The 26658-nt window shown below is 39.7% G+C and overlaps 1 long non-coding RNA gene across 3 annotated transcripts in view; it reads right to left on the reverse strand.

Moving 5' to 3' along the window:
* LOC118968692 (uncharacterized) overlaps positions 1–26658 on the reverse strand; it is a 114048-nt gene that overhangs the window by 80257 nt on the left and 7133 nt on the right. For all 3 annotated transcript variants that reach the window (XR_012130523.1, XR_012130521.1, XR_012130522.1), the window contains exon 4: positions 5785–5849. This is a non-coding gene — a long non-coding RNA (uncharacterized lncRNA). The remainder of the gene's footprint in view (positions 1–5784; positions 5850–26658) is intronic.

A 26658-nucleotide genomic window follows, 5' to 3' on the forward strand; every position in this document is an offset into this window, starting at 1 on the left:
ATGCTGTTTTACTGGAATTGATAAAGTCCGGAGAAAGAAAGAAGCCCACAATAAATGAAAGAAGTTCCGGTCTACCAATATATTTGTCTACTGGTTGGAACAGAGGTCTGTCTAGCTATACACACATGCCAAAGAGTATTTGGAAAAAGGGAAATAGTACGCTTGGAATCATGACCTTCCCAGAGTTTCATTTTCTCGTGTTGTCAAGTAGGGTACCCCAAAGCTCAATCCTAACTCCTCTTTTCTTCTTGATTTACATTCCTGCCCTAGGTGGGTTTATCCAGTCTCCTGGCTTTAAATATCATCTCCCAAATGAGTATTTTGCTCAGATTCCTCTCCCAAACTCCAGATTTGTGTACATAAGCACATACAAAAGATACCTCCAATTCAGAATATTATCTATCACTGCTGCTGATAGAAAATAACCTTCAGAAAAGCAAAACTCCTTGTTCTGTTCACTGACACCCCATGAACTCAGAAGTGGCTGGGAATAAAAGGAACTTGGTAAGTTTTTATTTGAATAATAGTATGACAGACAGCACCTCTTAAATCAGTGATTCTCAAAGCATGGTCTACTAACCCTTGGAAGTTTACAAATCCTTTCATGGGATCCACAGGTTCAAAACGATTTTCATAATAATAGTAAGATGAGATTTACCTTTTTCACCGTGCTGAAAAATGCACAAAAGCAACGTGAGTAAACTTCCAGCACCTTAGCACCTATGAGGGCAGTGGCAAGAAATTCTAGTCATTGTATTCTTCATACACTCACAGTTTTTAAAAAATGCCCGTTTCTCTTAAGATTGACCTTGGTAAAGCACCAATGATTGTTACTTCTCAACACTCGAGTACTATTCTTTTTAATAGTCTATGTCATGAAATGGGAACTACTTAAAGCACTTCTCTGTATTCCAAGTTCAATGGTTGGGTCAAAGCAAACAATTTGTGTTAGTATTGAAGTTGCAAGGTAACTAGACACCTTTTTTATGGAATACCACATTGTTTTGAAAAACACTGGCGAAACATGCTATTCTTATTTGGGTATTGGTGGATATTTTCACTTCACGTTCTAGACACGTTAAGGTAAAGAATGCTGTTTGTTGCCAATTACAAACTCTAATCTTTCAAGTGAATTAGAATATTGGAGACTCATATCCTCCACAATAAGCTTGTAAGCTTTCTAGTAGATATTTTTCTGACTTAACTTCCTTTGGTAAATACCAGTAGATGTAACCCATATAAACAAAAGCTCTTTGGGCTCATCAGTAATTTTTAAGAATGTAAGGGGTCCTGAAAACAAAAAGTTTGAGAACAGATAACTTGTCTTTACCATCATGTGACCCTCTTTGTTCTTTACAATTTTGTTTCTGTAAGTATGTTATACGGCAGAACACTCACAGTTCTGCACTGAGAGGTCTCTGCCCACTGCCACTCTATAAATTATTTGTTTTTGTTTTACATCTAAGGGTCACATTTAAGGTAGGGCATCTAGAGCTGAGATCATTGCTTAGTGGAAGTGAGAGATCCTCATGATTAGAAGAGCACAGGGATTTGCTGTCAAGACTCACCATCCCAAAATGGACCTTTGAGGTTTCCAAGGCCAGACATCAGGTGATATCTGATGGTTTTCTAACAAATTCTCAAAGGAATTACAAGTACCATTTGATTTAATGTATAGTGTAAATATTGCACATCTACAACTAATTTTCACATTTGAGATTCACCTCACCCCCTAATCCCCTAACCCTGGAAATGAAGTTGCACATAGGAATATGTAAATAAGATAAAAGAATATATATATTTACTCACTGGCCAACTTTCAAAAACTTATTTGGAATTGGAGGCAAGGAGACAAAAATATCCAGGAATAATTTTGTCTTCTGCAAGTAAACATAAATATTAGCCATCCTTTTCTCTCAGGGGAATTGTAATATAAGAACCATTGAAAACTTCTGTCATAATTTCACATATATTATGATCCACATATAAAAAAACATTTTGCTAATTAACAGCATATCAGTTTGTTTAAGATTTTTTAATCATCAAGCTAGTTTCTCAAAACTTTTTCTGATACATTTTCTCATTTTCATCTTCAGTTTCTTGCCAATTCTGAGTATGTATTTTAATCAGACCTCTTTTTAGTGCGGGTGCTAGAAACCTAACTTAAACTAAACTAAAAAGAATTATTAGCTCACAAAAAAATTGGCTCAGAAGGCCCTAAGGTTTAGCTCAAACATAGCCAGATCCAAGAACTAAAACCTCTAGGACCCTTTGTCTCCACAACTTAACTCTTAGAACTTGGCTGCATTCTACATGCATGCAATCTTTCTCCACCTTAGGCAGTCAAAATACTGACCACAATCATGTCTAGTGTTATAACATCCTGGACGGCTGAATGAGAACTTCATTCTCCTGGCATCCATAGTTTCTCTTCCCTCACCCCTCTCTCTCTGTATCTCTCTGTCTCTGTCTCTCTGTCTGTGTGTGTCTCTCTCTCTCTCTTTCTCTCATAGACAACTAGCCCTTGAACAATTTAAGTTTGAACTGTGAGGATCCACTCATACACAGATTTTTTCCAATAAATACAGTATAGTACTGTGAATGTATTTTCTCTTCCTTATGATTTTCTTAAAAACATTTTTTCTCTAGTTTACTTTATTGTAAGAATACACTATACAATACATATAACAACAAAATACATGTTTATCAACTCTTTGTTATCAGTAAGGCTTCTGATCAACAGTAGGCTATTAGTTAAGTTTTTGGGGAGTCAAAAGTTATACACAGATTTTCAACTGCATGTGGGGGTCAGCACTCCTAACCCCCACACTGTTCAAGGGTCAACTATATATACATATACATGATATATATTTATCTCTATAATATCTATATATCATATGTATAGAGAGATTTTTAATGAGGAGTTAGCTAACATGATTATGGAGGCTAAGAAGTACCATGATCTGGTCTACAGGCTGGAGACCCAGAAGAGCCAGTGGTGTGATCCCAGTCCAAGTCCTCGGCCTTAGAACCTCAGGAGCTGATAGTGTAAATCCTAGTCCACAGTCAGGAGAAGACTGATGTCCCAGCTCAAGCAGATAAACAAGAAGGAAACAATTCTCTCTTCTTCTGCTTTGTGTTCTCTTTGGGCCCTCAGTGGATTCGGATTTGCCCACCCACATTGGGGAAGAAAGTGTACTTCACTGACTCAAATGCTAATCTCATCCAAAAAAACCCTCACAGATACATCTAGAAATAATGTTCAGTCTGGGCACCCTGTGGCCCAGTCAGATTGACACATAAACTTAATCTCACATATGCCAACCCTGGAAGCAGTATATATGTGTGTGAGGCCCCATTATACACACATCCACAAGGGCAAATGGAGCTGGGGAGAGACAGATCTACAACTAAAAGATGCTGGCCAATAAAAGAGCTTCCCACTACAACATGCAGAATCCCTGTTTATTTGTAATCACTGCTCCCAAAGCTGAGCACCCTATAAAGATAGTATAAAGTTGTTATAAAGAGGCCATGCTTGGCTTATATTTTTCAGAATCAGTGCCCTATTATTTTAAGGGCTGTCTGATTTGAGGGAGTGGAGTAAACTGACACTAGAAAATCAGTCACCTCTCACTCATCCCACCCCATCTGACTATTGAAGAGACAAGAAATTCAAATGGCCGTAAATTATTATGAAAGTAGGAACAGGGTAGAGTTAGACAATTCATTAGATAACTTATTTAAGAAATAAATCAGAAAAGGCTACATAGGTAGACTGTGGACCTACTTAATAGCAATTGTTTTTCTTCCAGAAACATCATAGACCAATGTTTCTAGAAACTAGTATAGTTAAAGGAAAAGCATAACTGTCCCTTAATTTGTTGACTTAAGATTTTAATCTAAAATGGACCTGACAGATATGAAATGGAGAATCTCACGTATGCACCCTCAGGAAAATGAAACTTAAGAACTGAAAGACTGATTTCCCATAAATGCCTGAACAGAAAAACAAAACTTACCACAGGACCAATGAGCATCCAAGAATCATTCCCCATCCTCCAACCAATGAACTTACTGCTTGGACCTAGGCTGGACTCCTTCTTTGTACTCCTTGCCTAAAAATACAGCCTGCCTCAAATGGTAGACAGACTCACCTACAGCTTGCTACAGTTTGCATTCCCCAAATTGCAATTCCTTTGCTACTCCAGAATAAACTCCATTCCGGTAATTTGAGCTTGCCTCAGTTTACCTCTTTAGTTTAATGCCAATTTGTTCTCAAACTGCAAGACTAAATCACAGGGCTTTGAGTAGGGGCCATTCTTGTGTCAAGGTGTCTGGCTACAGTGGACACTGCTGGCATCCCACCTTACCTTACCCCCTCCCCCTGGCCACTTCAGTGCAAGCCCGTTAGGTTGTAAGACAAGGAGGCCATTAGACTGAGATGGCTTTAACGTCAAGGCAGCCTACATAAGCAAACCCAAAACTAAGCCTGTAAATCGTAAGGTGACAGAATCAAAACCTAAGGACAACCAATCACAGCCAACTAGGCTTTTAAGCAATAGCCGTTCAGCAATTTCCCTACTTCACTTTGCCTTTCCTCTATAAAGGCTCTCCCAGCGCTCCAGTTGGATAACCACTTTTGGTTTGGCACTGCCCGATTAGCTGCCCGATTAGCATCAATTTTTGCTCAAATACTCTTAAAAATTTTAATATGCCTCAGCTTGTCTTTAATATGCCTTGCTTCCACCTCACCAGGACCTGCATTTCTTTTCCTGAGGACTTGCTTTGGCCACCTACGCAAACATGCAGGTGTGGGTAGAAAGTGCAGAAATACTGACATTCCATCACCATCCACCACTGATGGACATGCAGATGCTGCTGGTGGTGACTCCGCCAGCGTGCACAGAGGAGTGCACAGAGGACCAAGCTCTGGCTGCCCACAGGGGTAGCTGGCTTGATAACACACACTTTTGCTGCCCTTACTGCCTTCTCTAAAGCCCCCACTGCTCCCTGCCCATTTCCTTCACCTCCCAAATAAACTGCAGTTAACCCTTGATTGATGGGGTCTAAAAGCACCAAACCCCTGCATGGTGGAAAATGTACATGTAAGTCTTGACTCTCCAAAAATCTTAGCTAGTAGTAGCTTACTGTTGACCAGAAGCCTTACTGATAATATAAATAGTCGATTAACACATATTTTGTATATGTACTACAGTATTCTCACAGTAAAGTAAGCTAGAGGAAAGAAAACATTAAGAAATTACAAGGAAGAGAAAATGTTTACAGTACTGTACTTATCGAAAAAAATCTGGTGTAACTGGACCCTTGCACTTCAAACTGTGTTGTTTAATGGTCAACTTACTCTTATTTGAATGCTTTTCTTAGGGTCTAAGACAAGAGCCAAACAGAAAAGGTTAAAAAAGCTGTGTCTTGAGTAAGCTATTCATGCTTTTGCTCTACTTTCAAGAACACATAACTTTTCACCCCCCATTTTATTGAGATATATTTCACAAACAAGAATTGTATATATGTAAAGTGTACAATATGATGATTTAATATTATGTATACACTGTGAAATGACTACCACAACCAAGCTGGCAAACACATTCATCACCTCACAGTTACCTTTTTTGTCGGGGGTGGGGGGGTGGAGAACATTTAAGATCTACTCTCCTAGCAAATTTAAGGTATACAATACAGTATATTAAGTTATAGTCACTGTGCTATACATTAGATCCACAGAACATATTCATCTTATAACTGAAAGTGTGCATCACAGACCTGAGTCCAGTAATGTGTGTGTCTCCAGCAGGAACTCCTCTCCTGATTTTGATAAACTGAAAGACCTACGCACCAAAATGAGAGAAAAAGGCCTATGAATATATGCAATTGACACCCACATAAAAGCATTTGGAGTCACCCTTGGTCCCCTTCCAAAGCCAAAATGCAGAAGAATATAAGATGAAGTTATTGACGGAGTAAGCAAGATTATCTGGCTCCTTATATTAAGCCTTAGTCTTCCTGAGTTGAACGAATAGATTGGAAGCAAATGGGCATAGGAGAAAAGAGGAGGCCTTTACTATATGGCCCTATCGTTTAATAATGTGGCCCCAAACTGCCATGCTGCTTCATCTTCTGGTCTCCTTTCTTGTGCCTGTGCACTCTAACAAACCTCAAGGGCAACACCCCTTGGTGAACTGACATGCATAATTATCACCTATAGAACATGTAGATTATATTCTATATGTTCTGCTTAAAATGGCAGGAAACCAAGCAATACATTTTGAAAGAATATTATTTAATTTGTTTTTTTTAAAGGCAGCTCTTGAAGGTGTTCAGAAAAGTTGCTCTTAGAGATCTTTTCCCACAGTCATATAAGCTATTTTTGTTGTGCTCTAAGATACCTACTCCTCCATTTCTTAGTTAAATATTTTAAAGGCAAGTCACAAAGCCCTTCTGTTTCACATATAATAAGTATTCATTTAAGTGATATTTGGCAAGTACTATACTAAATGAGCAACTGAAAAACAGAAGGTATTTTACTCACAGCTGCTCATAGATATACAATATAAATATAAAAATATAAACAAAAGCCTATGAATATTGTACTCCTGCCATGAACAATCACAGACTTTAAAATATCAATTTACCTTAATAGTCCACCTCATGCAAATTCATTGTGGGGAAAGAACTGAAATGAGTCAAGAGAACAATGTGTTCTTTGTCTTTTATTTCAATTACCTTTGCATAATTCCTAATTTTGTGATGAGACATTTTGGAATATTGGTTGCTTTCTTAAAAATCTACTGGTTATGTTAGTACATGCCAGAGGCTCAGTCAGGTATTTAAGAAGTATGCAGGAAAGAGAAAAGAGAAGTTCCAGTAAATTAGTTCTAAAATGCTAACTTGAAAGTTGAATTTACTATGGAATAAGTAATTTTTACTTTAGGGAACTTGACAGCTTTTAAAGAAATAACATTCCAGAGATATGTCACTCTTAAGGAAGAGGACATCTGAGCCAGGTGTCAACAGCTCCATGGATCCAGGGTGACTGTCCTCCTCTCTGGACCCACCTTCGGGTATAGGGGTTAGTGGTTACACTGCTCCAACTGAATACAGTCTGCCTCATCACAACACTTTAAGTCATACCATTGGCCTCCCAAAAGTGTACAGAGTCCCTCTGGGGAGTCTCTGACTATCTGTATTTCCATCAGAAGACTATTAACCTAAGGATTGTTTGCCTAAGAATATATGTACATAAACTCCAAAAAACAGAGATTAGAAGGAATGTTGGGCAAGTTTACTTATTTATGAGGATGGAGTATTGTGGTCTCTGAATCTCTGCCTTATTCCTCATTGTCATGGCCCCACTATTCATTCAAATGCCTTTCTTCCTGTGGTGGTGGGTGATTTCATCTGGTTTATTTGCATTCTGGTTCCATTTACCATTATTAGGAAAAAGGGACTGCTGCTATGATGACTCCAACACAGGTAAAAAGCCAAGCAGTTAGTTTTGCCTTAATCTCTTGGTAAAAGTGTTTCCCATTCTGAATGGTGACTTCCCTTGGCTTTACAAATGTAGACATGAAAATCCTAAATAAAATATTAGCAAATCAAATTCAACAGTATATAAAACTCACATTTCTGGAGATTGGGAAGTTCAAGACCAGCATGCAGACATCCCTGTTGTCATACATAGCAGCAACTACAGTCTTGGGTATTTACCCAAAAGAATGAAAACATGTGCCCATAAAAAGCCTCATATATGAATGTTAATAATAGCCCAGACTGGAAACTGCCCAAATGTTTATCTATGGGTGAATAAACAAATTGTTGTATATTTATACAATGGAATAGCACTCAGCAATAAAAAGAAACACATCACTGATAAACACCATAACATGAATGAATTTCACAAACATTACACTGAGTGAAAATGGCCAGGGTAAAAGAATGCGTACTATGATTCCACTTACATGAAATTCTAGAATAAGTTAAAACTTATCTATAGTGATTTAAAACAATCAGACTAATGTTTAATTGAGGTGAGGGTGAGAAGAGTGTTTAGTCCACTCCTAACAACTTCGGAGTTGCTACAACAGAAATACCATAGACTAGGTGACTAAAACAGAACAGATTTCTCACAGTTCTGGAGATTGGAAAGTCCAAGACCAGCATGCAGACACCCCTGCTGTCAGCATCCAGGCAGAGCCTGCTTCCTGGTTCATAGATGACATCTCTTCACTGTGTCTCAGTTGGTAAAAGGGACTGACTAGCTCTCTTGCCTCTTTCTGTAAGTGCTCTGATGCCATTCCTGAGGGCTCCATCTTCATAACCTAATTACCTCCCCAAACCACACCTCCTAACACTATCACATTGGATGCTAGGATTTCAATACATGAATTTGGGGGAGAGACAAACATTTAGTCTATTACAGGGAGATGGATTGCCAAGTGGCATTAAGCAAACTATGGAAAGGTGGTAATCTTCTATATATTGATTTTGGTTGCAATTACAAAGATATATATATGTATCAAGTCATCAATCCATATACTTAAAATATGTGAATTTTACTATTAAAAATTATGCATTAATTTGCAACATGGATAGAGCTAGAGGGTATTATGCTCAGTGAAATAAGCCAGGCAGAAAAAGCCAAGTATCAAATGATTTCATTCATCTGTGGAGCATAAGAACAAAGAAAAAAACTGAAGGAACAAACAGCAGCAGACTCACAGAACCCAAGAATTGACTAACAGTTACCAAAGGGAAAGGGACTGAGGAGGATGGGTGGGAAGGGAGGGACAAGGGGGAAAAAGGGGCATTATCATTAGCAGACATAATGTGGGGGGGGCACACAGGAGGAGGTGTACAACACAGAGAAGACAAGTAGTGATTCTGTAGCATCTTACTACACTGATGAACAGTGACTAAAATGGGGTATGTGTGGGGACTTGATGATGGGGGGAGTCTAGTAACCATAATGTTGCTCATGTAATTGTAGATTAATGATACCAAAATAAAAATTAAATAAATAAATAAATTATACATTAAAAAGTTTATTTAAAAGAGTATTAGTGAAAAATGATGAATAAACACTTGCTTTTTTTTTTACCAAAAAAATTTTAATTTTAATTTCAATTTCAAAGATTTCATTCTCTGGCCACCACCTTCCTTCTCTCTAAATTATTCTGTGTTATCAAATTTAAGTGTTTGCTAATATAAACATTGAAATTCCTAGTTTTGAACATTAAAATTATTTCTCCCGTATTTATAGAAAGCATGCTATTTATATATGCAAATATCAACAATGACTTTACTTTATTCAGTTATGGTTGCTTTGTCTTATTTATTAGATCTTTAATTAGGCCCAGCTTACAATTATTATATTGTATTCCTTCTTCCTTTCTTGTTTTCATGTGAAAATTTCCCTAGATTTCTAATATGATAAAAATGTTTACACATTATCCCAAAATGTATGTTCAGAAGTAAGAGAATATCCATTTCTTGTTTCTATCAGGGTTTTAAGTAGGATACAACAAAATCAACTTTGGCTGGCTTATGTGGAAAAAAATTAATTAAAGGCTAGCAAGTAGATCACAGAAGCTCTGAGAGGTCTTGAGAACCAAACTTAGATGCTGAGCAGCCAGAAATGATGTCCACTTACTCAGCAGGAGCCACTACAGCCCAAACAGCCCTGCTGTCCCAGGTAAGGGCCTCCTCCCCCATGACTTACACAGATGCTGCTCAGCTCTCACTGGTGATGCTCAGGAGCGTATGCCAGAAACTCAAGCACTGAGGTCCCTAAAGAGCCCAACATTTCTGTGGCTCACTTGCCAGATGATGAATTCTAAGTGCCTCCTTTCTCCCATTGCTCACTTATGAATGAAAGTCACATGCACATGCATCTGATTGGTGGAATCCAGGCCACACACCTGTGCTCTTGCTGCAACAGAATCTGGAAAAGCAGTTTGGGGCTTCAACCAGGGGAAGTGGGACTCATAAGTAGGATGCTTTCCACACTCAAGAGGTGCTGGGCAATCAAAAATGCCCTTAATGACAAATGTCCTCAAAAAGCCCTAAAGGAGATGTCTCTTTGTTAGTGAGTACTTCCTCCATCTGACAGTTCCAATAAATACCCAGCAGACCACTTGCAATGTAGGAATGACAAAACCTACCAAGCACTGCCGAGCTGTCTACTGCATGGAGGAATATGGCGTGGATGCCTGAATAATGCAACTGTATCTTATTTCACCATATCCCAGATTCAGTAGAACTTCAGCTGGAATCCCAGTGTTCAGACAACAATGGCATTTATATGCATAGAAAAAAATTTGCACAGGTCATTTACCTGCTCCAAAATTCAACTGTTTTATAACTCTAAAAATACCACATCTGGAGAATCAGATTAATCACTTAATTTTTGATAGGGAGGATAGTCAGAATTTGAATTCCAAAGAATAATTGTACCATTTAGAGCTATTCTCATATTTATAAAATAGTATAGTAACACTAACTTTCAGTATGATCACTTCTATTGCTTTATATAAATGTAAAGATGTACTCTTGTCTGCCAGGGTACATAGTGATTTCTCTCTGTGTACCCACTGACAGCACAAATAATAAAACTTGTTTTCACTTTTCCCTGTCAGCAGCAGTCATATAAATCATGCAAGTCTTGAGATCTCTGATTAAAATACATAAAATTGTGTTCATTTATCCCTTTCGTATTAAATTATTTTAAAATATTTTCTTTGTAAAATCACTGCATTGTTTTTCCTAAAATACTTGCTTCAGTGGCCATGCAGGCTTGGGTCACACTGCCACCTGGCGTGGCTGGGACTAAATTCCTTCCTGTCTGTGGAAGCTATCAGACTGGGAATGCGCTCAGATCTGCATTGCTGAGTCATGTCACAGGCTGAACTTCGTTCTGGAGGAATTTGTAGGCCTATATAAAATGAGGAGAGGGATTTGGATCAACAGCAAACACAAACCATTTTATAGAGGAGAGGGAAAATGACATGTATTCAGCATTTTTAATTCAGCAAATGTTTATCTAGGGCCCACTGCACGTAAGGTCTGTGCTTGGTCCCACGGTGGACAAAAAAATGAGGAAGATCCAACCCTGCACAGGAGGATCTAGTTAATATACAGCAGAATACAATATGGGCTATACATAAGGAGCACAGAAGGGAGAAGAGATCACAAGAAATAATAGAAAAACAAAAACAGACTTCTTAGGGGAGTGGTATTTGGGATAGGCCTTGAAGAGATTAGGGGTTTTACAGGCAAAGATAGGTCACTGAGGAGAAAGAGGAAAAACACATATCCCAAATAATAATATATTAAAACCTCTACTTTAAAGAGTCTTATTTTATTTTTATCTTATTATTTTATCATCAAAGTGTATAAGAGAAAACATACAGTTTTGAGAGTCACCATAATTAGAATTTTATTAGAAGGATGAAAGATATTAAATTAACAATACAATTAAATATTACTTTCCCTGAAGAGTAATTTCTAAATGCCAGTGTTGGATGGCAATACTTCCATTAAGTTTTCTTCAACTCCCTTTTGCCTCAAAGAAAAACAAAAGACAAAAACCCTCTTATATAAATTCCCCATAATTTTATTAAGACAGACTTTTTATAATTTAAAATAATTAAGATTGTATATTCATAGCATCATGCTCATTTTATATTTATATATTATATGTTCACAGGCCATAAGTGAATTAATTGCTATTCACTTCAAAAACTTTTTTTAAAAGATGCTTGAGTAAATCTGTCACTTGATTCTTAGAAATGCAGCAAATCAACTACATACCCTCATGTATTCTCATAGTAAATTAATGTTTTTATACTGTGTATATTTGTCAACATCTTCAAGTATAATTTCAATTACTTGAATTACACTCTAGATAGGTCTATCATCATATTTTGCAATCTTGAATTTATTTTTGATTTTACAGAAAATTATGCTCTTGACACATATTTTTCTTAGGATTCTGGGGTGTTTACATAAATTTGTTAAACAACACTCAGTGTCATAGAAATAAGCCAATGACTCAAATTTTCATTAGAATAGTCTTCAAATATGTGCCCACTCATCTTGGGAAAATAATGATTTATATAAGTTGAGTAATAATCAATACAAAATGCTTTTAAAATATAAAATTGTGAGGGGGGAGCCAAGATGGCGGCGTGAGTAGAGCAGTGGAAATCTCCTCCCAAAAACACATAGAGCTATGAAAATATAACAAAGAAAAATCTTCCTAAAATAGAGACCACAGGACACAGGACAACATCCAGACCACATCCACACCTGCAAGAACCCAGCGCCTTGTGAAGGGGGTAAGATACAAGCCCCAGCCCGGCGGGACCCGAGCGCCCCTCCCCCCGGCTCCCGGCGGGTGGAGAGAAACCGGAGCAGTTTTTTTTTTTGGCGAGCGCTTTTTGGAAGCCTTAGAGGGACGGGCCCCCGTTGCTGGGGAGGCAGGGTGGCGGGACCGGTGAGGAGGTGCCTGGGAACGGCGCCGGAGGACAAAGAATATCCCGCGTTTCTCCCTGCGAGACCTGGGGGCGGGTGCCTGAGACCAGTGCCTGAGGACGGAGGAGGTCGCGCGTTTTTCCCCCTTTTTTTTTTTTCTCTTTTTGGCAAGCGCTTTTTGGAAGCCTTGAAGGGACGGGGACCCCAGTGCTAGGGAGGCACGGTGGCGGGACTGGTGAGCGGGTGGCTGGGACCGGCGCCTGAGGACAAAGAATATCCCCCGTTTTTCCCTGCGGGACAGGTGGGCGGGTGCCTGAGACCGGCACTTGAGGACAGAGGAAATCGCGCGTTTTTCCCCTTTTTTTTTTCTCTTTTCTGCGAGTGCTTTTTGGAAGCCTAAAAGGGACAGGGACCCCGGTGCTAGGGAGGCAGGGCGGCGGGACTGGTGAGCGGGTGCCTGGGACCGGCACCTGAGGACAAAGAATATCCCGCATTTTTCCCTGTGGGACCGGTGGGTGGGTGCCTGAGACCAGCACCTGAGGACGGAAGAAATCGCACGTTTTTCCCCTTTTTTTTTCTCTCTTTTTGCCAAGTGCTTTTTGGAAGCCTTGAAGGGACAGGGACCCCGGTGCTAGGGAGGCAGGGCGGCGGGACTGGTGAGCGGGTGCGTGGGACCAGTGCCTGAGGACCAAGAATATTGAGCGTTCCTTCCCTGCGGGACCGGTGGGTGGGTGCTTTTTGGAAGCCTTGAAAGGACAGGGACCCTGGTGCTAGGGAGACAGGGCAGCAGGACCAGTGCGCGGGTGCCTGGGACCGGCACCTGAGGAAAAAAAAAAAAATCGTGTGTTTTTTCTTTTTTTTTTCCTTTCTGTTCCCTCTCTCATTGTTGCTGTTGTTGTTTTGGTTTGGAGAGTGCTTTTTGGAAATCTTAAAGGGGCAGGACAGGTCACTTAGACCAGAAGCAGGGAATCTGGGGATCTCTGGGCACTCTAACCCCCTGGGCAGCAGGGAGCACAGAGGCCCCTTACGGAGATAAATAGTCTCCTGGCTGCTCCCCCTCTAACGGGGCTCCACCATTTTGGAGGAACAGCCCCAGCCAGGCCAAGCCCACAGCAACAGTGGAGATAAACCCCAAAGCAACTGGGCAGGAAGCAGAAGCCCTGTCTGCGCACAGCTGCCCAGCACAAGCCACTAGAGGTCGCTATTCTCCCAGGAAAAGGCTACAAACCAACAAGAAGGGAAGCTCTTCCAGCGGTCACTTGTACCAGCTCTGCAGACTATCTCTATCACCATGAAAAGGCAAAACTACAGGCAGACAAAGATCACAGAGACAACACCTGAGAAGGAGACAGACCTAACTAGTCCTCCTGAAAAAGAATTCAAAATAAAAATCATGAACATGCTGACAGAGATGCAGAAAAAAACGCAAGAGCAATGGGATGAGATGCAGAGAAAAATGCAAGAGCAGTGGGATGAGATGCAGAGAAAAATGCAAGAGCAGTGGGATGAAGTCCGGAAGGAGATCACAGATGTCAGGAAAGAGATCACAGAAGTGAAACAATCCCTGGAAGGATTTATAAGCAGAATGGATAAGATGCAAGAGGCCATTGAAGGAATAGAAGCCAGAGAACAGGAACGTATAGAAGCTGACATAGAGAGAGATAAAAGGATCTCCAGGAATGAAACAACACTAAGAGAAATATGTGACCAATACAAAAGGAAAAACATTCGTATTATAGGGATACCAGAAGAGGAAGAAAGAGGAAAAGGGATAGAAAGTGTCTTTGAAGAAATAATTGCTGAAAACTTCCCCAAACTGGGGGAGGAAATAATCGAACAGACCATGGAATTATACAGAACCCCCAACAGAAAGGATCCAAGGAGGACAACACCAAGACACATAATAATTAAAATGGCAAGGATCAAGGACAAGGAAAGAGTTTTAAAGGCAGCTAGAGAGAAAAAGGTCACCTATAAAGGAAAACCAATCAGGCTAACATCAGACTTCTCAACAGAAACCCTACAGGCCAGAAGAGAATGGCATGATATACTTAATGCAATGAAACAGAAGGGCCTTGAACCAAGGATACTGTATCCAGCACGACTATCATTTAAATATGATGGTGGGATCAAACAATTCCCAGACAAGCAAAAGCTGAGGGAATTTGCTTCCCACAAACCACCTCTACAGGGCATCCTACAGGGACTGCTCTAGATGGGAGCACCCCTAAAAAGAGCACAGAACAAAACACACAACATATGAAGAAGGGAGGAGGAGGAATAAGAAGGGAGAGAAGAAAAGACTCTCCAGACAGTGTATATAACAGCTCAATAAGCGAGCTAAGTTAGGCAGTAAGATACTAAAGAAGCTAACCTTGAACCTTTGGTAACCACGAATCTAAAGCCTGCAATGGCAATAAGTACATATCTTTCAATAGTCACCCTAAATGTAAATGGACTTAATGCACCAATCAAAAGACATAGAGTAATAGAATGGATAAAAAAGCAAGACCCATCTATATGCTGCTTACAAGAAACTCACCTTAAACCCAAAGATAAGCATAGACTAAAAGTCAAGGGATGGAAAAACATATTTCAGGCAAACAACAGTGAGAAGAAAGCAGGGGTTGCAGTACTAATATCAGACAAAATAGACTTCAAAACAAAGAAAGTAACAAGAGATAAAGAAGGCCACTACATAATGATAAAGGGCTTAGTCCAACAAGAGGATATAACCATTCTAAATATATATGCACCCAATACAGGAGCACCAGCATATGTGAAGCAAATACTAACAGAACTAAAGAGGGAAATAGACTGCAATGCATTCATTGTAGGAGACTTCAACACACCACTCACCCCAAAGGATAGATCCACCAGGCAGAAAATAAGTAAAGACACACAGGCACTGAACAACACACTAGAACAGATGGACCTAATAGACATCTATAGAACTTTACATCCAAAAGCAACAGGATATACATTCTTCTCAAGTGCACATGGAACATTCTCCAGAATAGACCACATACTAGCTCACAAAAAGAGCCTCAGTAAATTCCACAATATTGAAATTCTACCAACCAATTTTTCAGACCACAAAGGTATGAAAGTAGAAATAAATTCTACAAAGAAAACAAAAAGGCTCACAAACACATGGAGGCTTAACAACATGCTACTAAATAATCAATGGATCAATGAACAAATCAAAATAGAGATCAAGGAATATATAGAAACAAATGACAACAACAACACTAAGCCCCAACTTCTGTGGGATGCAGCGAAAGCAGTCTTAAGAGGAAAGTATATAGCAATCCAGGCACACTTGAAGAAGGAAGAACAATCCCAAATGAATAGTCTAACATCACAATTATTAAAACTGGAAAAAGAAGAACAAATGAGGCCTAAAGTCAGCAGAAGGAGGGACATAATAAAGATCAGAGAAGAAATAAACAAAATTGAGAAGAATAAAACAATAGCAAAAATCAACGAAACCAAGAGCTGGTTCTTTGAGAAAATAAACAAAATAGATAAGCCTCTAGTTCAACTTATTAAGAGAAAAAGAGAGTCAACACAAATCAACATAATCAGAAATGAGAATGGAAAAATCACGACAGACTCCACAGAAATACAAAGAATTATTAAAAACTACTATGAAAACCTATATGCCAACAAGCTGGAAAACCTAGAAGAAATGGACAACTTCCTAGAAAAATACAACCTCCCAAGACTGACCAAGGAAGAAACACAAAAGTTAAACAAACCAATTACAAGCAAAGAAATTGAAACAGTAATCAAAAAACTACCCAAGAACAAAACCCCGGGGCCGGACGGATTTACCTCGGAATTTTATCAGACACACAGAGAAGACATAATACCCATTCTCCTTAAAGTGTTCCACAAAATAGAAGAAGAGGGAATACTCCCAAACTCATTCTATGAAGCCAACATCACCCTAATACCAAAACCAGGCAAAGACCCCACCAAAAAAGAAAATTACAGACCAATATCCCTGATGAACGTAGATGCAAAAATACTCAATAAAATATTAGCAAACAGAATTCAACAGTATATCAAAAGGATCATACACCATGACCAAGTGGGGTTCATCCCAGGGATGCAAGGATGGTACAACATTCGAAAATCCATCAACATCATCCACCACATCAACAAAAAGAAAGACAAAAACCACATGATCATCTCCATAGATGCTGAAAAAGCATTTGACAAAATTCAACATCCATTCATGATAAAAACTCTCAGCAAAATGGGAATAGAGGGCAAGTACCTCAACATAATAAAGGCCATATATGATAAACCCACAGCCAGCATTATACTGAACAGCGAGAAGCTGAAAGCATTTCCACTGAGATCGGGAACCAGACAGGGATGCCCACTCTCCCCACTGTTATTTAACATAGTACTGGAGGTCCTAGCCATGGCAATCAGACAAAACAAAGAAATACAAGGAATCCAGATTGGTAAAGAAGAAGTTAAACTGTCACTATTTGCAGATGATATGATACTGTACATAAAAAACCCTAAAGACTCCACTCCAAAACTACTAGAACTGATATCGGAATACAGCAAAGTTGCAGGATACAAAATCAACACACAGAAATCTGTAGCTTTCCTATACACTAACAACGAATCAATAGAAAGAGAAATCAGAAAAACAATTCCATTCACCATTGCATCAAAAAGAATAAAATACCTAGGAATAAACCTAACCAAGGAAGTGAAAGACTTATACTCTGAAAACTACAAGTCACTCTTAAGAGAAATTAAAGGGGACACTAATAAATGGAAACTCATCCCATGCTCATGGCTAGGAAGAATTAATATCGTCAAAATGGCCATCCTGCCGAAAGCAATATACAAATTTGATGCAATCCCTCTCAAATTACCAGCAACATTCTTCAATGAATTGGAACAAATAATTCAAAAATTCATATGGAAACACCAAAGACCCCGAATAGCCAAAGCAATCCTGAAAAAGAAGAATAAAGTAGGGGGGATCTCACTCCCCAACTTCAAGCTCTACTACAAAGCCATAGTAATCAAGACAATTTGGTACTGGCACAAGAACAGAGCCACAGACCAGTGGAACAGATTAGAGACCCCAGAAATTAACCCAAACATATATGGTCAATTAATATTTGATAAAGGAGCCGTGGACATACAATGGCAAAATGACAGTCTCTTCAACAGATGGTGCTGGCAAAACTGGACAGCTACATGTAGGAGAATGAAACTGGACCATTGTCTAACCCCATATACAAAGGTAAACTCAAAATGGATCAAAGACCTGAATGTAAGTCACGAAACCATTAAACTCTTGGAAAAAAACATAGGCAAAAACCTCTTAGACATAAACATGAGTGATCTCTTCTTGAACATATCTCCCCGGGCAAGGAAAACAACAGCAAAAATGAGCAAGTGGGACTACATTAAGCTGAAAAGCTTCTGTACAGCGAAAGACACCATTAATAGAACAAAAAGGAACCCTACAGTATGGGAGAATATATTTGAAAATGACAGATCTGATAAAGGCTTGACGTCCAGAATATATAAAGAGCTCACACGCCTCAACAAACAAAAAACAAATAACCCAATTAAAAAATGGGCAGAGGAACTGAACAGACAGTTCTCCAAAAAAGAAATACAGATGGCCAAGAGACACATGAAAAGATGCTCCACATCGCTAATTATCAGAGAAATGCAAATTAAAACTACAATGAGGTATCACCTCACACCAGTAAGGATAGCTGCCATCCAAAAGACAAACAACAACAAATGTTGGCGAGGCTGTGGAGAAAGGGGAACCCTCCTACACTGCTGGTGGGAATGTAAATTAGTTCAACCATTGTGGAAAGCAGTATGGAGGTGCATCAAAATGCTCAAAACAGACCTACCATTTGACCCAGGAATTCCACTCCTAGGAATTTACCCTAAGAACGCAGCAATCAAGTTTGAGAAAGACAGATGCACTCCTATGTTTATCGCAGCACTATTTACAATAGCCAAGAATTGGAAGCAACCTAAATGTCCATCTGTAGATGAATGGATAAAGAAGATGTGGTACATATACACAATGGAATACTACTCAGCCATAAGAAGTGGAAAAATCCAACCATTTGCAGCAACATGGATGGAGCTGGAGAGTATTATGCTCAGTGAAATAAGCCAAGCGGAGAAAGAGAAATACCAAATGATTTCACTCATCTGAGGAGTATAGGAACAAAGGAAAAACTGAAGGAACAAAACAGCAGCAGAATTACAGAACCCAAAAATGGACTAACAGGTACCAAAGGGAAAGGAACTGGGGAGGATGGGTGGGCAGGGAGGGATAAGGGGGGGGAAGAAGAAGGGGGGTATTAAGATTAGCATGCATGGGGGGGAGGGAGAAAGGGGAGGGTGGGCTGCACAACACAGAGAGGACAAGTAGTGACTCTACAACATTTTGCTAAGCTGATGGACAGTAACCGTAATGTGGTTGTTAGGGGGGACCTGATATAGGGGAGAGCATAGTAAACATAGTATTCTTCAGGTAAGTGTAGATTAAAAATTTAAAAAAAAAAAAAGAAAGAAAGAAAGAAAAGGGGGATTACTCCTTAACAGGATAAAACTATTGGTAAATCAAAGATCAACGCATGCTTTAAATATCCTTAATGTTGATCACTTAAAGGGTGTCAGATGATCAGCTATGGAGGTACTCTTTTCTGATAATATTCCTTTCTCTTAATTAAAAAAAAAAAAAAAAAGCAGTTACTGTGTGCTGACCTCCAATGAGTTCTGCACAGTGGTATAGAGGGCATGTCAAAGTGTGGGCAAAGGGTCTGTTTGTTTCTACGCAGAAGATCAAGGCCTAGCTTGGATACCCAGAAAATGAACTAAGATACGATATGAGGAGGAGCTTCCGGCATCAGCACTCTCTGGAGGACTCGTGCTGGGGGATGATCATCAAAAAGCCTCCACAGGGATCCGGACGATGCTGCGGTTGTGGCTGCATCCAGCCCACCATCTCCTGGACTTGCCATAAGAAGGAGGAGGGAGATGTCTAGGCTGGCATGTGCATACAGTGAGACAACGAATTTGACTGGATCTGTACTGTTGGAACTCAACCAGGAGTTGGGAGGGGTGCAAGTTGTAGCACCCCAAAATCTCATGACTATAGACTATCTATGGTTAAAAGAACATATGGGATGTGAACAGATCCCAGAAATGGGCTGCTTTAATTTGTCTGATGGTTCAAGTACAGTTGGAAAATATCCATCATATCATAGATAAATTTTCACAAATGCCTAGGGTGCCTAAATGGTTTTCTTGGCTTCACTGGAGATGGCTGGTAATTATAGATTTGCTTTGTTTATGTCACCGTATTCCTATTATGTCAATATGTGTGTGCAAATTAGTTAGTAGTTTAAAACCTATACATACTTAAGGTACTATACAAGAAGATATGTCAAAGAAATAATCAATCCTCCCAAGTTTCCTTCATATGCTACATCTATAGCTTTTCTTCTTCCTTCCTAATTACAAACTTTAAATAGAATTCGTGCCTCATATCGAATTTACCGAGTATCATAATTCCTCCAGGTGGTAAAGATACCTCGAGACAAGTGCTGGGCATAGAAGCCACAGGGCATAAATCTGCAAAGAAGTAAAAAGCTAACCTTTGCAAACAATATGGCTTCTCTCTCACTTACCAACTTTACATTTCCCTGTATGGCCCCGGAAGATGACTGGTTAGCCAGAGACGGGTAAGATTCCTCAAGGGAGGAACAACCTAAGACAGGCACAGTCGCAGGGGGGCCATCAGGTGAGAATTTGGGGATCAACAGAGGTGAGGCTCAGAACCTCACCCCCCCTGCTTTGAGAGAAATCTTCTGCATCCGTGGATGTCTTGCTGCCCTTGTCTAGCCTGGATTAATACTTAGTCCATAGGCACACACCTGATCATCTGATCATCTACATTTGCCTTCTTACAGCACTAAACTATGTTTTCTACCTTTATCTTGCATCTACCTACCACTTCAGCATTTTATTAAAAATAAAAATAATAATAATAATAGGAGAAATGTGGGATCAACATATAAATCAAGTACAAAAATCAAATGAATATTCATATTTGACCTGATGGTTTATAGGTCATATTGCATGATCAAAACCGAAAGTTTCTGTGATGACTGCCCTTGTACTGTTCACCATGTAAGAATTTATTCACTCTGTAAGAATTCGTTCACCATGTAAGAACTTGTTCGTTATGCTTCAGAAGATTGGAGACTGACGAGAATTAGGCTTGAGATGGATTAATGATTGTACATTGAGCATTGACCCCCCTATACTGAATTTTATTGTTGTTAACAACCATTTGATCAATAAATATGAGAGATGCCCTCTCAAAAAAAAAAAAAAAAAAAATATATAAAATTGTATTAACATAACTTTAAAAGAACTTTTGATTTTTTCATATTAACAGAATTGATATATTTTTAAAGGTATATAATAGAGCACGCCTTATATGATATTAGAATTATGTATCATACATCTCAGTAGATAAAGATGACACCCAAGGAGGATTGCAAAATCTCATTTTTTAAAGTCTTTTCTCTTCTGGTATGTTTCTAGAATATAAATAACTTTTAATTGCTCTGGTTCTATATATCTGATTTTCTCTTCTTAATAAAAATTCTAGGGGCTCAAGACGGCAGCATGAGTAGGCCAGTGGAAATTTCCTCCCAAAACCAGATATATTTTTGAAATACAATAAATACAACTATTCCTAAAAGAGAGACCAAAAGATACAGTCAAACAGCCAGGTTACACCTACATCTGCAAGAACTCAGCATGACACGAAAAGGGTAAGATACAAAGCCATGACCCAGCAGGACCTGAGCACACCCTTCACCAGCAGGAGGAAAAGTGTCAGAGTGGAGAGGGAGTGGAAGCAAAGGACTACTAGATAACCAGCCCTCATAATCTGCACCAGAAGCACAGACACACATTGCATGGTGTACTGGATATCAGGGAAATGGAAAAGTAAAATCCGAGATGGAGACCGTGAGTGGGTCCCCACAGCTGGCTCCCCTGGGACAAAAGAAAAGCAAGTGCTTTTTAAAAGTCTTTAAGGGACAAGGGCTCAAGAGCTGAACAAAATCATCCCAGCACACTCAGCCCAGCAAGCTGAGAAGCTTGAGGAACTTCAGGCCCCCTAGTCCCCTGGGGGGTAAAGCAGCCCCAAAGCCCCTCGTGGCAATAAGCAGACTGCCATTCGTTCCCTCCAGTGGGTGTTGCAAGTGAAGTGGCTGATCCACCACAGCTGCGGAGCAGCCGGAGAGCGGCCCCGCCCACAGCAACCACACAGAGTTTCCTCCCAGGGCACAGCCAACCGGTCAGACAGAAGAAGCCAGAGCAAGATCTGTAAGGCATGAAGGGGTGCTGTTCTTGCAGGAGAACACACCGGGTGTGTCTGCCACCCCCCACAGTGCACTGGGCTACCCCAAGGGCTGCCCCGCCCACAGCAGCTCAGGAGATTGTCCCAGAGTCTGCTCTCAGTGTGAGGGTAATGAGCAAAGGCAGTGGAAGCCAGAGCAAGGTCCAGAAGTCATGAAGGGGCACCGTTCTCACAGGGGAAAACACCTGGTGTGGCTCCGAACCCCTGCAGTGCTCTAGGCTAGCCCAAGGGAGGCCCCACCCACCACAGCTCAGGAGATTATCCCAGAGACAGCCTCCCGGCGTGCAGGTAATTGGCACAGTCAGCGGAAGCTGGACCAAGGTCCAGAAGTCATAAAGGGGCTGTTCTTGCAGGAGAACACACCCGGTATGGCTTCAACCCCCTGCAGTCCTCTAGGCTAGTCCGAAGGCTGCCCCACCCATGGAAGCTCAGGAGATTATCCCAGAGACTGCTTCTTAGTGTGCAGGGAACCAGAACAGTCACCAGAAGCCAGAGCAAGGTCCGGAAGCCATGAAGGGGTGCTGTTCTTGTAGAAGAACACACCCGGTGTGACTGTGACCCCACACAGTGCTCTAGGCTATCCCAAGGGCTGGCCTGCCCACAGCAGCTCAGAAGATTGTCCCAGAGTCTGCTCCCAGTGTGCAGGTAACCAGCACAGGCAGTGGAGAAGGGCAAGGGGACCAACAAGCAGGAAGGGAATTTGTTCTCCCAGCTGACACACATGCCACCAGCCTGTGACCACTTCTATCCCCATGAAAAGGCATAAGAATCTGGTCCAGTCAAAAATCATTCAGACAACCCCAGAGAGAGGGCCTGTTGAGATAGGTATAACCAATCTTCCTGAAAAAGAATTCAAAATAAAAGTCATAACCATGCTGATGGACGTGCAGAGAAATATCCAAGAGCTAAGGGATGAAGTCCGGAGGGAGATAACAGAAATGAAACAATCGATAGAAGGTCTTAAGAGCAGACTGGATGACGTGCAAGAGACTGTTAATGAAATAGAAATCAGAGAACAGGCATACAGAGAAGCTGAGGCAGAGAGAGAGAAAAGGATCTCTAGGAATTAAAGAATATTAAAGGAACTGTGTGAACAATCAAAACAGAACAATATTCACATTATAGGGGTACCAGAGAAGAAGAGAAAGAAAAAGGGATAGACTGTGTCTTTGAAGAAATAATTGCTGAAAACTTTCCCAAGCTGGGGAAGGAAATAGTCTCTCAGACCATGGAAGCCCACAGGTCTCCCAAGACAAGTGACCAAAGGAGGACAACACCAAGACATACAATAATTAAAATGGCAAAGATCAAAGAAAAGGACAGGGTATTAAAGACAGCCAGTGAGAGAAAAAAGATCCCCTCCAAAGGAAAACCCATCAGGCAATCATCAGACTTCTCAACATAAACCTTAGAGGCCAGAGAGATTGGGATGATATATTTAATGCAATAAAACAGAAGAGCCTTGAACAAAGAATAGTGTATCCAGCATGGTTATCATTTAAATTTGAAGGAGGGATGAAACAATTTCCAGACAAGCAAAAGTTGAGGGAATTTGCCTCCCACAAACCACCTCTGCAGGGTATTTTAAAGGGACTGCTCTAGATGCAAGCACTCCTAAGGCTAAATAGATGCCATCAGAGAAAATAAAATCACACCAAAAAAAAAGCACACCAATGAAATACTAACTAAAGGCAAAAAATAAAATCAACTATCCACAAAAGCAGTGAAAAAAAAATCAAAAGAGTACAGAATAAAACATGTAACATATGAAGAATGGAGGAGAAAGAGTAAAAAGGGAGAAAAATAAAGAATCATCAGACTTCATTTATAATAGCTTAAAAAAAGAGTTACATTAGACGGTTAGATAGTAAAGACACTACCCTTGAACCTTTGGTAAACACGAATTCACAGCCTGCAATGGCAATAAATACATATCTATCGATAATCACCCTAAATGTAAATGGACTGAATACACCAATCAAAAGACATGGAGCAAAAGAATGGATAAAAAGGCAAGACCCATCTATATGCTGCTTACAAGAGACTCACCTCAAATCCAAAGATATACACAGACTAAAAGTGAAGGGATGGAAAAAGATATTTCATGCAAACAATAGGGAGAAAAAAGCAGATGTTGCAGTACTTATATAAGACAAAATAGACTCCAAAACAAAGAAAGTAACAAGAGATAAAGAAGGACTTATATAATGATAAAGGGGGCAGTCCAGCAAAAGTATATAACCATTAAAAATATGTATGCACCCAACACAGGAGCACCAACATATGTGAAACAAATACTAACAGAATTACAATGCAATGCATTTATTCTAAGAGACTTCAACACACCACTCAACCCAAAGGACAGATCTACCAGACAGAAAATAAGTAAGGACACAGAGGCACTGAACAACACACTAGAACAGATGGACCTAACAGACATCTACAGAACTCTACACCCAAAAGCAGCAGGATACACATTCTTCTCAAGAGCACATGGAACATTTTCCAGAATAGACCACATACTAGGCCACAAAAAGAGCCTCAGTAAATTCAAAAAGATTGAAATTCTACCAACCAACTTCTCAGATCACAAAGGTATAAAACTAGAAATAAATTGTACAAAAAAAAAAGGCTCACAAACACATGGTGGCTTAACAACATGCTCCTAAATAATCAATGGATCAATGACCAAATGAAAACAGAGATCAAGCATATATGGAGACAAATGACAACAGCACAAAGGTCCAACTTCTGTGGGATGCAGAGAGGGCAGTTCTAAGAGGAAAGTATACAGCAATCCAGGTCTATTTAAAGAAGGAAGAACAATCCCAAATGAATAGTCTAAAGTCACAATTACCAAAACCGGAAAAATAAGGACAAATGAGGCCCAAAGTCAGCAGAAGGAGGGACATAACAAAGATCAGAGAAGAAATAAATAAAATTGAGAAGAATAAAATAATAGAAAAAAATCAATGAAACCAAGAGCTGGTTCTTCGAGAAAAAAAAACAAAATAGATAAACCCCTAGCCAGCTTAATAAGAGAAAAAGAGAATCTACACACACATAAACAGTCAGAAATTAGAAAGAAAAATCATGACAGACAACACAGAAATAAAAAGAATTATTAAAGAATACTATGAAAATCTATATGCTAACAAGCTGCATAACCTAGAAGAAATGGACAACTTTCTAGAAAAATACAACCTTCCAAGACTGACCAAGGAAGAAACAGAAAATCTAAACAGACCAATTACCAGCAACAAAATGAATTGGTAATCAAAAACTACCCAAGAGCAAAACCCCCAGGCCAGATGCATTCATGGCTGAATTTTACCAGTAATATAGAAAAGACATAATATCCATTCTCCTTAAAGTTTTCCAAAAAATAGAAGAGAAGGGAATACTTCCAAACTCATTCTATGAAGCCAGCATCACTCTAACAACAAAACCAGGTAAAGAATCTGCAAAAAAAGAAAATTACAGACCAGTATCCCTGATGACCATAGATGTAAAAATACCCAACAAAATATTAGCAAACAGAATTCAAAAATACATCAAGAGGATCATATACCATGATCAAGTGGGATTATCTCAGGGATGTAAGGATGGTACAACATTTGAGAATCAACATTATCCACCACACCAACATAAAGAAGGACAAAAACCACATGATCATCTCCATAGATGCTGAAGCATTTGACAAAATTCAACATCCATTCATAATAAAAACTCTCAACAAAATGGGTATAGAGGGCAAGTATCTCAACATAATAAAAGCCACATATGACAAACCCACAGCCAACATAATACTTAACAGCAAGAAGCTGAAAGCTTTACCCCTAGGATCGGGAACAAGATGGGGATGCCCACTCTCCCCACTGTTATTCAACATAGTACTGGAGGTCCTAGCCATGGCAATCAGACAACACAAACAAATACTAGGCATCCAGATTGGTAAAGAAGAAGTCAAACTCTCACTATTTGCAGATGACATGATATTGTACATAAAAACCCTAAAGACTCTACTCCAAAACTACTAGAACAAATATCTGAATTCAGCAAAGTTGCAGGATACAAAATTAATACACAGAAATCTGTTGCTTTCCTATACACTAAGGATGAGCTAACAGAAAGAGAGATCAGGAAAACAATTCCATTCACAATTGCATCAAAAAGAATAAAATACCTTGGTTTGAAATAAACCTAACCAAAGAAGTGAAAGACCTATACCCTGAAAACTACAGGACACTCTAAGAGAAATTAAAGAGGACACTAACAAATGGAAACTCATCCCATACTCTTGGCTAGGAAGAATTAATATTGTAAAAATGGCCATCCTGCCTAAAGCAATCTACAGATTCAATGCAATCCCTATCAAAATACCAACAGCATTCTTCAACAAAGTAGAGCAAATGGTTCTAAAATTCATATGGAACCACAAAAGACCCCGAATAGCCAAAGCAATCCTGAGAAAGAAGAATAAAGTAGTGGGGATCTCGCTTCCTAACTTCAAGCTCTACTACAAAGCCACAGTAATCAAGACAATTTGGTACTAGCACAAGAACATAATCACAGACCAGTGGAACAGAATAGAGAGTCCAGATATTAACCCAAACATATATGGTCAATTAATATACAATAAAGGAGCCATGGATATACAATGGGGAAATGACAGCCTCTTCAACAGCTGCCATTGGCAAAACTGGACAGCT

Source organism: Manis javanica, chromosome 1 (assembly GCF_040802235.1).
Source record: "Manis javanica isolate MJ-LG chromosome 1, MJ_LKY, whole genome shotgun sequence".
NCBI lineage: Eukaryota > Metazoa > Chordata > Mammalia > Pholidota > Manidae > Manis > Manis javanica.